The sequence below is a fragment of the Vidua chalybeata genome, chromosome Z (assembly GCF_026979565.1).
Source record: "Vidua chalybeata isolate OUT-0048 chromosome Z, bVidCha1 merged haplotype, whole genome shotgun sequence".
Lineage (NCBI taxonomy): Eukaryota > Metazoa > Chordata > Aves > Passeriformes > Viduidae > Vidua > Vidua chalybeata.
In genome coordinates, this window is record NC_071570.1 from 8,333,607 (window position 1) to 8,348,714 (window position 15,108).

The window sequence follows — 15,108 nt, forward strand, 5'->3', positions numbered from 1 at the left end:
ATATGAAAACCCTAAATACGTGTTCACATTTTTAAAGGTACTAAATGCCTAATAGGGTAAAACTAATTACATATGTGATGTTTGTAAACCTAAACTGTAATTGTAAAAGCCACACTGAAAATACATCCTATGAGAGTGACTGTGTAGCAAATTTGATCGCATTGTGTGATATCCTAATTGTTAGTTCAATGTGATATTTCTTTTGCTAATTTTTGTTCCTGTATTTCAAAGGTAAGAAACCTGCTTAAAAGCAACAAGTACCTGTTGGTGTGTTCAAAGATTCCACTGAAAATAAAACAAGTGAGTCCTCAACAAGTTTGGTGGCCACAGATCTGGCTGTTGCTTGGATAAATACTTTTCCCCATGTGCACCAAATATTACGCAGACAGGCACCAGCTTTCATTTAACGTCTACTCTGTAACTATAGCCAGAGGCAGTTCCATGGTACCTGAAATAATGCACTCCAGACTGGTCAGGGAAAAAACCCCAAACCAACCAACCAACCCCCAAAACCCAACCAACCAAAAAAACCCTGCCACCACACAAAAAACACAAAACAAATAAAAACCCCAAATAAACAAACAAAAAAACCCTAAAACCCCACCCACTCTCAACCAAACAGCTTATACAGTCTGTAATTTGAATCTGGAATGTTTCATTCAGAAATGTTTTTAACTCAATAACTAAACATATTTTTGATTGTGAGATTGAAGTCTCAGAAACTGTCTCCCTGCTAGTAAAGCAAAGAAGCTACTAGCTACAAACCAGACATGACTTGAGAACTCAAAATGAAATTCAGTGTGATGACTGTGGACATTCATTGGTAGCAGCAGTTACTGCTACTTAGAGGAAGAATGAAGCCCTTGTGTGTTTTGCAGGGTCTGCCCAGTGTCCTTGGTGCATAAATCTATGCAATCCACTTCTGGATTGCACTCACTTGTCCACCAAGGCCTTTGTGTCTGATCCTTCCATTCCTCCACATTTAGGGAACTCCCTGTGCCCTTAAATTATCTTGGATGGTGACTTTTTGTCCCTGTTGTCTTTCCCTAACATTGACCACCTTTGAACAGCAGCTTGGGCTACATTCTTACCATGAACTACAGAGGATATGTTTGAATCTTGAACACCAGGCTGCAGTTTACTGGGGAGATTTCTGCCATGGTTCTGGCCTGTGGGTCTAACTGTGGTGGTGCAGTAGCATGATGGGGAGGAGGAATATGTGGCAAAGTGTGTTCCCAGGCTTAGCTTTGATGTGGCCAGCCTCTTTGGGGGTGAGAAGAGAGGTTGCGGAGTGGTCATAGACATGACCACTGCTGTTTCATTAGTCCTCAGGGCCAACAAACTGCCTCTGGCCTTTTCTGCCTAGAAAGATCCAACCTCTGTTCAGTTAGAATATATTGGGTACACCCTGTTCGTGTTTCCAGTGACTTCCAAATTTCAGCTCTCAGATGTCTTTCCTGTTCTGTCTCCTCTTGGCATGTAACACCTTGTGCCTTCCTGAAAATGTCCTAACTCTCTAGTTTGTCACACTATTGCTCCATGTCTTTCTTATACTTCCTGTTTGCCTGTCCCTACTTCCAGGCTTCCTTTTTGGACCTTTCTCTACACCAAGTCTTTTGGTGTATCCTCTCACTTTGTTCTGCTGAAACTGTGTTCTCTCTTTTCTACCAAGTTCAGAATCCTAAGAGGTGAGTCATTTGGGTTACTGCAATATTCAGTTCCTTGAGAACATGAGTGGAGGTGGACTCCTGCTTCAACTTGCTTCATTGTAGTGGGTTAAAATACAGGCAGCCTATTCACATCTTGAGAAGTAGCTGTGTCAGTAGAGAACAGTCCTGCTGCAGTTTAGCTGTGTTTTGCTTCCAACAAGGCTGGAACTTTGCTTCCAAGTTAAGGCTGCAGTTTACTGTGCCAGTTCTTGGACTTGATAACGGGTGACAATACTGACTGTACTCTGAGGATGCTGATCCTAGTCTTCACATACATCTGTATTACATGTGTCAGACAAGGAATGAAGGCAGTATCTTTCCCTCCTGGTATCAGTCCCAACATCTTAATTTGTAACCAGCTTATTTGGCATATTGAGGTGCTGGTCTCCAGAGTTTCTGAAATAGCATATTACAATGAAAATGTTTCTCTCTGACAGCAACTGTGTGTATAGTTATTATATGACTATTGGAGTCAAAGTCAAGATAATTTTAAAACTGAGTAGCTATATTGAAGGCAATCTTGTTAAATAAAATAAACATGATTGTGGGTTTCTTTAATTAATTTCTCTAGTGATACTAGTGCAAATCTGAGGAAAAAACAAATTTTCACTTGTCAGTGCTTTAGTGGCTTATTATCTACAGTTGTAATTGAGAAGTCACATGTCTAGCTTTTTGTCTCCAGAGTTAACCCCTTTATTTTCATGTGTTTGCTTGAACAGGATTTATGCCTGATTGAGTTACTGTCTTTTATCATAATTAAAGAAAAATGTTGTGGAGGGAGAACTAAAACCTCTGTTCAATGGAAAACAGATTGCTGTGCTTGCAGTGAAACAAAAGGGACCCTGTCACAAAAGTGGCTTTTTTTTCCCTCGTCAGAATAATCAGCAGTCAGAAAGATTTATCTGCTGTGAGAATGATTCAACTGTCCAGACTAAGAGTGTGTGGGGGGAGGAAGCATGTTTAAGCTTTTCAGAAAGGAAGCAGTATGCCTCAGAGCTTGCCTGAGATCACAAGAATGGCAGCTTTAGCAACAGTGCTTATAATCTGTATTTGTAAACTATATCGCCTGCTTGCAGTTCATGCCAAAAATGGATTAGTAGATTTTAACAATCTGTCTCTTCAGGACTGTTAAGTGAATTAGTGTATACAGTGTGCCCTTGATTTTTAAAAGGTTTCTTCTTGTGGTGCCTTCGAGTCTCATTTTAAACAGTATAGCGTGCTTGGAGAATTTTTTATTTTTTATTGTATACTTCTGGCAGAGAAAACTCCACTGTTGCTGTCAGCTTTTACTTATTTGAAGTTACTTTCAGGCAGTAACACACTGGATAAAAATTTTTAAGAGAACATTAAAAAGGGAAGAGAAAAATGTAAGCCAATAATGGCTGGATTATTCTGTCCTTCTAGCAAAATGATGTATTCTGACAAACTGTAATAGAACTTCTGTGGTTGATCATATTTTTTTTGGTAATTCAGAAAAATCTTGTGATCTGTTGATTTTAAAAGTTTGAAATAAGTTTCTAACTTGAAGTTAGATATAATTTCTATCAAAGAAAAACTGTTTCCAAGTATCAAATCAAGGAAGAGCTGAGTAAATAACAGATTCTAAAGTATTTTTGTGTGCAGATTTGGCTTCATTCTTTGTGCTTACACTATCTGGAAATTTAAATAGAAATAAATACATCTCTTACACATTTTCTCTCTTTATATATATCAACAGTGTTTGGTAGAGATGCAATATGGCCCAGACCGGAGAGGATTGTTAGTCTGTATCAGGGCTTTATCAGCTCCTAACGCTGTGAGGACAACTACACAGTATTTCTCAACACAGTATGAGCCAATTTGCCATTAGAAATTACAGATGAGTCCAAGAGCATATTGCAAACATTACCTTAAAATTCTTCTAAGAAATAATAACCTCTGTTTCTACTCATGAATGTGCAAATCTAGATTGCCATGTGCCCATTTTTTGAAACTCTAAAGTACGAGTAGTACGAGGTTAATTGTGAGGACCACTTTTTTCATGGTTATTCCCCTTTGTACTCTGTCATACATACTTGGTAGGTCTCTGACAGCAGGATATTCCAGCATAATTCATTTATAGATCAGAAAGTTTTTTCCAAAAAAGCATGGGTGAGACTGATTAGATACTGTTTTTTCAGTATTTTTGAGGCTTTATTTTTGGCTTCAGAGGAAAGATTTTGGTGCTTTCAATCTTTTCTTCCTATATCAAGAGTAGCAAATTTTTAGTAGTTTATATTCAATTTGTTCCCGAGAGTTTATGTGGCTGAGTCTTTATTGGAGTCATGATGGACTGAGCTAGTTGAACACGTAATGATTTAAGTCATCCACCGTCTTCCTGGAAGCTTAACATCAGAGATGGTTCTTTCTTCCCCAAGCAGTAACTCCCTACACTTGTAATTCTGCTGATTTTATCTTCTTTATGGTTCATCTTTCATCCTGACAAGGCAGCAATTACAATATCTGCTATACTGATGGTGGTGATAGATTTTCTGTCACTATGGCAGTATTTTGCTCATCTTCGTTCTTGATTTTTATACAGGGATGTAGTACTTCAGTTTTATGATTGGGTTCCAATTCAAGTTTACAGAGCAGGAAAGTAAACTGAACAGATTTCTTTGGAAATCATTAAGGCAAAAACCTTGGAATGAAGTGATGCCTCTTAGGAAGTTGCCCAGAACGGAACCATAATTAGTATCAAAATGAGAAGATTTAAACCACCTGTTCTTATGTTCCAACATTTTAAAATGTTGTTGCATTTATTTATTGTTTTTCTTGTCAACTTGCTCTTTATGGATTTACAAATCTGAATTGTCATTTTGTAAGAGTTCTATTATTAAGCATCACATGCACAATTTTAATATCTATACTCAGCTTTCATTAATGGAGAGTGACAGGCGATAAGTCAACATTAGTTCTCAATTCGACTGAAAGACTCAATGATATCAATAGCATTCAATGATACCAATAACATTCTTTTAAAGCTCATCTGTTTCACATTTACCAGAGAGTGTATGTACTATTTATGAGAAATTAAAGTGGGAGTTACAATGGAAATGCATGTGCTTCTCTTCTTATGAATTAATTGAAAATCAGATCTCCATCAACATCAAAGGAGCTCTGAGCCATAGAGGGCTACACTGATCATATTGGAATATTACTGGTAGTAATTGTTCAGCAGTGAAAGATAATATCCTGCTGCTGATGTTTATTATGATGTGTTTGAATTAAGTGTGTTCAGGATTTATTTTTAACTGTGTTTTCTCAGTCACTGTTACGATCCAGTGCAATTAAAAAAAAAAAAAAAAAAAAAAGAGGGAGCCTGATTTTGTTCTGGGGGGTGTAGGAAGATAACTGGCCTCTTTCCCCTGCAGTTCAGGAGTATTTGACTTAGAAATGAGGTAATTGGAATTTCATTTAGGCTTGTCATAATAAGTATGAAAAAATTGGTATCCTGTTAAACCTTTTAGTTGGAGGTGAATGAGTTTCTGGAAGGAGGTGGATAGAAAATTAAGTCTTAGTTCTTCTTTTCCTCTACCTGTATCCCTTGTTAACTGGTTCCCAGTCCCAAGTAGATTGATTTCCTTGCCAGCAAAGGGAATAACATCTTCCCCAAGATGTTTTGCTAGTGACTTTGGGGTATGTCTTCTGTCCCATGGGCTGTGGGATTCTACAACTCACTATTAACCTAAGTTTCATCTGGTCATCACCAGAAGTGGAAAAACTGGACGATGGCTTACTCAACTGCACAATGTCTTTGCTGTTTTTTTGCTGCAGAGAGGGGAATTGCTTCTGGTGAGAATAATCAGCTTCAGCCCCTGCCCAACTTTGAGGAGCTACAGAAGCCAAGGCCAGGCTAGCAGTAGTAGTAGAGTTGAGGCACAACTTTAGCATTGGTGGCCATGCACTGGCAGCAATGGTAATGTGGTTGTACACAATTCTAGAATTGGACAGAGTTTGGCTGAAGAATGTGGAGATTTAAGGTTGGATTTCTTGTGTGTGTTCTTACACTGGCATCATTCTTTTATGGCATAGCTACTGTAATGGTAGTAGCTTAGTAACCTTCATCTTCACCACATTAGAAGATGAGACATCTCCATATGTATGGGCAGTAAATATAGAAATTACTTAAAAAACTGCCAGCTTCACTTATTTTTGCAATGCATAGCCAGTCTGCAGAGTTGATTTTTTATTAAGAAGGGAATTGTGCTTTTAAGCTGTCTAGCACAGACTGTGGTTTGGAGATTTGTAGTTTGAACTACATGGTGCTATCAGATGTAAGCAGAAAATGATAAGTAATGGATTCCTCTTGGGGGAGGAAAGAGAGTGTGTCATCATTTCAGGGTTACCCACTCTGCAGAAAGCAATTATTCTAATGTTTATTAAGTGCTCATGACAGTGAGATAATTAGCCACTTTGACAAATTAGATGGGTAGAAAATCTGGGCTAAAAGCCAGTAACTTGAAACAAAGCAAAGCATAATGATTACCTCCATGTAACACCCATACATTTATGGACACCCCTCCCTTCTGGGTGAATAGTAGAATTTTCCTACTGAAAATCTTCTTAGTGATGAATTAGAAATGTACTGAAAGTCTTCTACTGGCAGTAATTTTAAAGTGGTTGAATGTGGGTAGCTCATCATATGAGAATAGTAAGTTTTTGAGGGGGGGGGGAAGGTTTTCTGTCCTCAGATTCGTGGAAGGTTTGTATTTCAATCTGTATGTCTTAGAAATAGATATGCTTCAGTGAAGTGTTTTCAGATTGAGATCCATGTCCTTTTAAAAAATCTTACCAGTTTTCAAAGAAAATTCTTGGAAAACATTGTAAGAGATATGTCAGCAACTGAGAGAAATTAACTGTATAAAAACCAGTGAATGGTAGGTGTCAGGTCATGTGCTTCCTGTTCTGTTCGTCCACCACACTGCTGTGGAATGTGCTAGACCACCCATTGATCAATTAGATGTGAAGAAAGTGTGCTTGGAAGTATAAAAAACACATGGGTTCCTTCATGTTTGGATCACTTAGAAGAAGTTTCCTAAGATTCAGTAGCAGCATAGCAGAAACACTTTTTTTTTTTTTTTTGTAGTTTGTTGTTAGTATGGAAAATATAGCAGTATTAACTAGATTGTGGAGGAATCTGATGTACAAACCAGGTAGTTTTGATAGCCCTGTTGAAAGAGAACTTCTGTTAACAGGAAGACAGGACAACTTAAACAGACTCAGGTTTAACTTATTTTCTTTGGGGATAATGCCTCTGTAGTAATCATAGAATCATCACTATGGTAGTGAAAGTTAATTTTTTCAAGGTTTTCAGGGTTTTTGGAGAGGCAACCAAAATACCAGAGTGATGCTTATTGATGTAAGTGCAGGTTAAGTACCTTTAGATATTATTATTTTCCTATTTAATTGTATAACTCAATGTTGCAAATTTATAAGCACTTATATAGAAGACAATTACAGTTACTTAATTTCAATTGTTCTACTGTTGGTTGTATTATCTTGGTGTATCATATTATTTGTCAGTGGAGAAATTCTGCATTATAAGAAGAGACTTAGTGCATTTTCACTTCTCTCTAGTCTGTGCAAACCTGCAGTTAAGACTGAATGCTTTTTCTGAAAATTGATTAATCTGCTTAAATATTTTTGCAGTATATTCACCCATCTTCTTCCAGCTTCACTTCTTTTCTGCTGCAATGATGAACAGAGAAAATTAAGTTCTGGAATTAACATGCTCATTTAGCTCTGCTCTCTTCTCTCAGATTAAATCAGCCTCTGGACTGTGACCAGAATTTACTTTCATCTCCTGCCAGTAAGACTTCAGGCCTAATCTAGGCTCAGTGGGTGTCTACAGGCGACAAAAGCATATTAGTTTTGCTCTTTTAGGTAGGGATAGGGAATGGACGAGACAACAGATTATTGCTTATTGGAAAAGACACCTCTTGACAGCACCTCTTTAACAGCTATTAAAGCTGAATTCAAGCATGATAAATCAAGAAAGTCTATACAAGAAGGTCACTGTCTTCAAACATAAGAAGGAGACATTCCAGGTTGCTGTTTTTGTTTTAAACTACTTTATGTCTCTTCAGGCAGCACAAAGACCTTTTTACTGATTGCTTTGCTTGTGTCCTTCTGCTTTGAAAGTGATCTATCGGGGTGCTTTTCTCCAGGACCTGGGAAATGTGCTTTTCTCAGACCTGTCAGTTCCACAGGTACCTCAAATTATCCATAGTTGAGCCCTACTCTTTCTGTTACCTTCCTTTTCCAGCCTTTTCCCTTGCTCGTGAGATGGCTACTTTGTGTCCAGCATTTTTTGCCTGTATCTTTTCTCTTTCTTCCTTCAATTTCAGGAAAAACATAAGTAGGTGTTTAATTTCTTTCAAGATTTTACCTGAAAAGAGGGTTGAATAAGGGCATAATGATTAGCTAAGATTTTTCTAGGAAGGAACTGTTAAAATATTAGGAACTTAAACACCTTATTTTAAAATAAAAATTTAAAAGTATTGTCAGTTCTTCATAGAAATTTCAGTTGTAGGATAAAAACTACAAAGAAGTAATTAAAGTTTTAGGAAAAATGAAAGTTTAAAACAGACAAGAAACGATGCTGTTCAGGCTTCTGTTCTATTCAGTCTTTGTGTACTTTGAAAGCAAGCCTTCACAATCTCCAGTGAAGAAACTGTGCTCCTTTGCTCACCTGTCCTCAAAATAGCGTTTCCTCTCCTGGTTTCTAACCCAAATCCTCTAGGCTGCAAATTGCCTTGATTTCACCATCTTGTTCATATAGCTGAAATTAAAATAGATGCTCTCTTGTATTCTTTATAGCAACCTTTTTACATTGGACAAATGCTTACCTATGTCTTTTTTATGCTTAAACCTGGTCATGCATTTTTTTTTTAAGACTCATGTTTTCTGTTCGCTTTTGGAGCTGTCAGGTGATCATAGCTTTTTCAGTGGTGCCCAAAACTGGACAAAGACCTTGGCACTTAATCAGGGGAGTAATTATTTCCAGTTCTCAAGCATCTAGTAGAACAAAGTAATCCATCCAGATACCCCAGTATGATATCTTAGTAAAATTTATTGGGTTTTTAGGTCTTAAGCATTTACAGCCTACCTTTCTAGTTTCTGCAGCAGCCAGAATTACTCTTTGGACAGACAGTTTTTCAGTTTGTTGTGAGTCCACCTACCTTATCTTCTTGCTTGTGTTCCCATTGCCTGTTTTGAAGAGAAGTTCAGAAGCTATGCTACTGAAGATACTTTGTATGACTGCCATTCAGACACGCCTTCTGTGTTCTGACATCCCCATAACCCTGTAATGAGGCAACTGCTGCTCTTCTCACTTTGTATGCACACATGTGGTTCTGCCTTGTGAGGTCATGTATATTGTATGAGGTGGTAACCTCTGAGGGGACACTGCCCTCATCTGATGGGCCCTTAAGAAAGAATCTGGTGGGACTGGGCATGACAGATCAGATACAGCTAAATGACTTGACAGTAACTTCAGTTTGTATAGCATTTGCTTATTCAAGCTTCTGATCATATTCCTTAGTTCAAAACACAGGTCACAATTAGTTTTTAAAAACTGATTAAGAAATCTAGTCTTTGAGAGAGCAACTTCTGCCTCTTTATTCTTACGTTTATTTTCTTTCCCATTTAATTAAAGATCTTAATTTTTATATTTTCTTTAAACATACAGTTTATAGAGAACACGTTTTTACTGTATTTTTGTATCCATTCTAACTCTAACTCATTGTATGCTCTGGCCTTTCTGATTCCACCCATATGTGTTTATGTAAATCCTCTATACTATGACTAATCATTCATCACAAGCCCTTAATTTTGAACTTTAAAAAGAATATTCCTTTTACATTTCCTTGTTATAAAGAGGCCTTTACATAGCTGCATTGGTCCCATACTTTTTATTTCTTCTGTTTTGGGACAAATTCTGTATTCTTTTTGTTCAAGATTTTCATCACTAGGCACTTACCAGTATCCTTAGAATGCTGTTCTATGTGTTTCTGAATACAACATTCCTTATTGTATCGGCTCTGGAGATGGTTTGGGGTTTGGGTTATTTAACTTTTTAAAAAAATTTTAAGAATAGTTTAATATATATGCCAGTCTTTTTTTTTTTTTTGCCCCCACAGAATAAGGAATTTGTCATTTTATGACCACTGATTTTGACTTCTTCACTCATCTCTCTTTTACTCAGATTTAAGTCAACCTCATGTAAGAAATCTCCTCAAATATAATGCTGGATTATCTGTATATTCTTTTTTGTCTGTTTTCCTCCTCATCCAGTGAAGACCCCACACTATCATCTCTTTTATCCTGGATGCTGCTTCTAGTTACTTGAGTGATAAGCACAATGTATTCCTGTCTCTTATTAGTGATATATAGCAGATTTTTGAGAACGTGTGATTGACCTCACTTTTTTCACACTTTATATTTGCTCAGAGATACTCAGTAATCTGCTTCTAAACTCTTTCTGAACTTCAGGGCAAGTGTATGTGTTCTTGATTAACAATATAAGACCTTTCCTGTTTTTCTTCAACCCCATACCATTTCACCAGCAAGTTCATTTCACCCTTCCACACCAATTCCAGCTTTGTGATTTATCCTCAGTCATTGTGAGATGGATTAAGTGGCAATTTCTGTTTATTCTAAGGAGTTTAATGTTCTTCCTGTTTATTCTCCTTATTTCTGATGTTCCTGTATAAACATCTCAAGTGTTTAACATGTTGCCCTATTACTCTCCCAGTTGTCCCTCCTATGATTCTCAGAAAATATTTTGTCTGAAGAATTTAGTTATTTTTGATACTTGGTAGGGGTACTTCATAGGAACCCATTTTAATGAAGTAGCTTTGCCAAAACTAAGTTTTCCTTAGAACATGTCCCATTGATTATTCAAATGTAAAGGTGTACAACATCATTAGCTTTGAAATTAACATCTATAAATCTGAAGTGAACTCTAGTTAATATTTTTAATGTTAGCTTTGTTTTTTGCAAAAGAGTTATAGTTCGGGAATCCAGTGGCTTAATTTAGTGTAAGTCAGCACAGAGGCAGAAGCTGGAGCTTTGATAGTAATTTATTTTGATGATTATTGGCTCTTGAATGTCTACTGTGGTTCAGAGTGTATGATTTGTGTTCTATGATGAGTTTTCAGTTACCATATTATGATTAAGAATTTTCTGGGGAATGATTTTAAATGTTCCCATGAAATGCTTATGGTGACTTGCCAGCCAAGGAGGATCAGCTAAGCCAGAGCAGCATAGGTGGAGCTCCAGTGGGTGTAGCTTCCCTTCTGGGTAGAAGATAGAACACTTCCAGGGAACAAACAGTAATACGCCTACTGTTTTCTGCTGACTTAAAGGTCTTTTGTGGCTTGTTTGTTACAGGCTATTGGAAAGCAAACTTGACTGTTTTTTTTTTTTTTTTTTTTACCACTTTTTTCTCTCCCCTGATGTACTCCTTGCAGGGAGGTTGCTTGGCAGTGCAAGTTAAAGGTCCGGTAAGCAAGTAGGGATGGGTGGAAGGATGAAAGCCAACAAAGGGAAGTGGTAGAAATCCAAAAGACTTAACTACATGAAAATAATACTTCTGCCAAAGGGCAGTTTTATCCTTTCTGTTCATAATAGCAGACTTTAAGTCTTACTCATATGGATGGATCTGTATGGAACCTGGAAGTGATTACTTAAATGGGAACATAAAAGGACTATATTTGTGCTTTTTTTTTTTAAAGAGAAAGAAATGGAAACTTTGCAATATTTATAGTAGCTCTTGCCAAGTGGGGTTGTCATCAGCCTAAGCCTTTTAGCTTTTTTCTTTTCTTCATTATTTTTTTTAACCCAAGAAGTTTTATGAAAATAGGGATTTAAGGATAAATATTTATATGGAATAGCTGTACGAACACAATTGTCTCTCTAGCCTCTTTATAACAAATACAGTTTTTTTTCCCTTTTTGATTTTTTTTGATTGTTGCAGTTATTTTTCAAAATGTTATTTACTAACACCTTACTTCATTTTCCATATGAGTGATTCTGTCTTAGTGTCATGATATATAGGGATACACCTTTGTGGCTGTCAAAGACAACTCAGGATGTCTGACTTGATTTTCAAACGTGTGATACTTAGGAAAATTTGGTTGTATATGGATTTCCTGTTCCTGCTATACTTTCATGAGGATCATGCATACCTGTATCTCTAGGCTCACAAATGCCTTCTGAAATATGATTGCCTTCTCTTAAACACCACCATGTACCATTTTTGGACAAATTCTGGGATGAAAAAGCCCAAAATTTTATCTTCTGACCAGACTTGTACAGGAGTCAGTGATACATTATTTTTATTTTCTGCTCTTTGCATCTCTTGTGAAAAATATTCCCACTTCTCTTCCTTGATCTCCAAGCTATATAGTTTTACTTCTTTTTATGGCAGTTTTATGAGCAGTTTAGGGGATTTTACAAAGAGGAAATTAATAAAGAATAATAAAAACAATGTAATGAGAAAAATAAAAATGTGAATGTGAAGCTTTATTAAAGGCATATAGCTGCAATATGTAGTGTGTGGGGTAGATTGAAGCCTCAGTTTACAGAAAAGGTTCTTGGCTCTTGCAATGCAGTTGGGAAAGCTTGCTGTAAATATGCTATGCTTGTGGTTCCTTGTTCAACCAGTGGCGCCAGGAATCAGACCAAAGGCAGGGGGCGGGAAATGTTTTTTTTGTTTTGTTTTGTATTTTTTACTAAAAAGTGCTTGATATTTTATTACATTCAAGTTTTCACTGTTACTGTTCCCTATTTGAATCAGTTCAGGCTTTGAAATGTGCCTTGCTTGTGAGGAGTATGGATATTGCCAGGATCCCGCACAGTGTGATTTCTGTATCAGTATTTTAATGTATTTTTTGACTCTTTGCCCATGATCAGTTATAAGGTTTTCCTCTCATACTGAAACAGAAGTTAATCTAGTTTCTACTTCAGATCACACAAAGATACCTCACCTTCTGTAGTTTTAATGAAGTGCTGTAAAGGATATAGCAGTAGTTGAGTGGTTTTAATTTATACACACTTCTTTCGTTTGAGAACATGATATCTGTGAATATTTCATTTGCAAAAGCAACTTATGGATATAGTGTCTGTAATTATACTATCAAAATTGCGTTGACCATATATCCACTTGAATTTTGTGGTGTTTTTCTGTCTGAAATATAATTTTTGTTCTACATTTCACACTTTAAAGAAATGTGAAGTTGTGTTGTTCATTCTAAGCTCAGAATATCTGAGAGGCATCAAATAAAGTTGTTAGAAACCATCTCCTACTGAGCAGGAGATGTGTCGTCGCACATCTGGCAGTAGAGGTTGGAACTTCTATTGAAAACTGTCACCAAGGAATGTTGGGAATGTTATTTGCCAAAACATAGTTTCAAGTGGAGCTTTGGTCAAGGTTATGGATGAGAAATCCCTTGAGGGAGAATGCATCCACCTCAGAAAGTTTCTGAGACTAAAAAGAGTTTGAAGGTGGAAGACATAAGGAAAAGTGTCACATATGAACCTGTTTTGGCCTATTTTTAGACATTGGGCTAAATGTTCATTTGATCTAATGCAATGTGGCCAGTTGTATGCTTTCATTCTTTGTTAGCAATTTTGTTTCATAGATATAAACTGGAATAAGTTTTACTTTTTTTCCTAAGTCTGCACATTAAGGGGTCTCCAGAATTTCCAGAAGCTATTAAACAAGAAACCATATTTAGCTCAGAAACATTTCAGCTGCAGGCAGCTAATAGATGTGAGAACGTACTGGAGACGTCATTATAAACTGCCTTTTATTTTTTAATATTCCTTTCAAAATAACTGCCACAGACCACTGAGGGAGTGAGAGTATTCTAGGACATGGATCCTTTGTCTGACATGGCCTGGCCTTTCATGTACCAGAATGTACCTGGGCAGTGCCTCGGTAGTGATACTGCGTGGGTTTCAAGATGCAGCAATGCATCTTCTTTGTAGTCCATAGTACAAAAATCTGATTTTCTTTTATGACTGAAGAGCATCTTCAGACAAGTTTTAAGTTCTTCTACAAAAAAGATCAATGTGTCAGAAACTGCATGTTGTGTACCAGTGTGATAAGGTGCAAAATTTGATGGAGTAAATGCTTTCAGAAAGAGAGCAGTTTATGTTGCATTCTAAGAATTCATGTCTTACATAGCATTCATTTCACTTTCTGATGAAAAAATTTCTGTGCATGTGCAGTTACCACCTCCCTTCATGTGAAAGAAGCTGCACTATTATCTAGTGATACTCTTTTTGTAGTGGTGAATCTGTTACTCTTCACAGTAAATAATTAATCTGTTAACACTGATCACGACTGCTCATGCATGGGCTGAAGGAGAAAACCATTCTAGCAAGAAGAAAAAGCATTTATTTGTATTCCTGGTGAAAGTACTACTTCTTTCCCCTAAACATGAGGACCCACCTCACAAACAACCTCAAAAATTATTGTCTAGGGAAACAAGAGTTGCAAAAGGGAGAAGTGATGTTTCCCTGCCCTTTTCATCTTTCTTATTGAGTAACAGAGTCTGGAATGTTATTAACTTCTTATCTGTCTGTCTCTTTTTTCTATTTTTTCGCCCACCAAAATTGCTTTATGGCTATTTCATTGCTTCATTCCTTGTTCATCATCAAAAAAACCCTTCTGAATGTTCTGAATATTAAGTCTTTACTCAAAGTCAGGATATAAGACCCATGACCCTCAATATAAGGCAAAATATAGTAAGAAAGCAGTTGTTACTTTGCAATGTGTATGTTTTCATAGTTACCAAAGCAATGCAATTAGAATTAGCTGGTGTATAGTACAGTTCCTATACTCACCTCTTATACCATGCTGAGGGATTTACATCTGTATTTTCAGAAATGGATCTCCAGTTTCAGATGCTATGATTTTTTTCTCCTTTAAAAATACTGACCTTGGGAGCAGTGCCTTCAACATTATCTTTGCTTTTTTTTTTTTTTTTTTTTTAATTTTTTATTTTTTATTTTTAATATACCGATAAGCTCTTTCATTGAAAATCATGCTGTCATACAATTATTTCCTTTCTGTGCTGAAACACTGTAGTTTCTTTCTGAACAGGGAGGGCTTTGAATGGGTGATTTTCGTGTTTTTAAATATGATACATTTAAAGCCTAGAAATTAAGTTGTAGCATCAAGTGAATTTGAAACCAGATACTATTTTTCATATAATCAGGTTTGGTTTGGGAGGAACCTTAAATATCGTCTAATTCTGACCTCCCTGCTATTGACAGGGACATATTCTGTTAAAGTGGGTGACTTGAAGCCCCATCCCACCTGACCCTGAACACTTCCAGGGAGAACGCATCCACAACTGGGCAACCT

The 15,108-nt window shown here is 36.7% G+C and overlaps 1 protein-coding gene across 1 annotated transcript in view; it reads left to right on the forward strand.

The window, feature by feature from the left end:
- ROR2 (receptor tyrosine kinase like orphan receptor 2) overlaps positions 1 to 15,108 on the forward strand; it is a 140,490-nt gene that overhangs the window by 29,835 nt on the left and 95,547 nt on the right.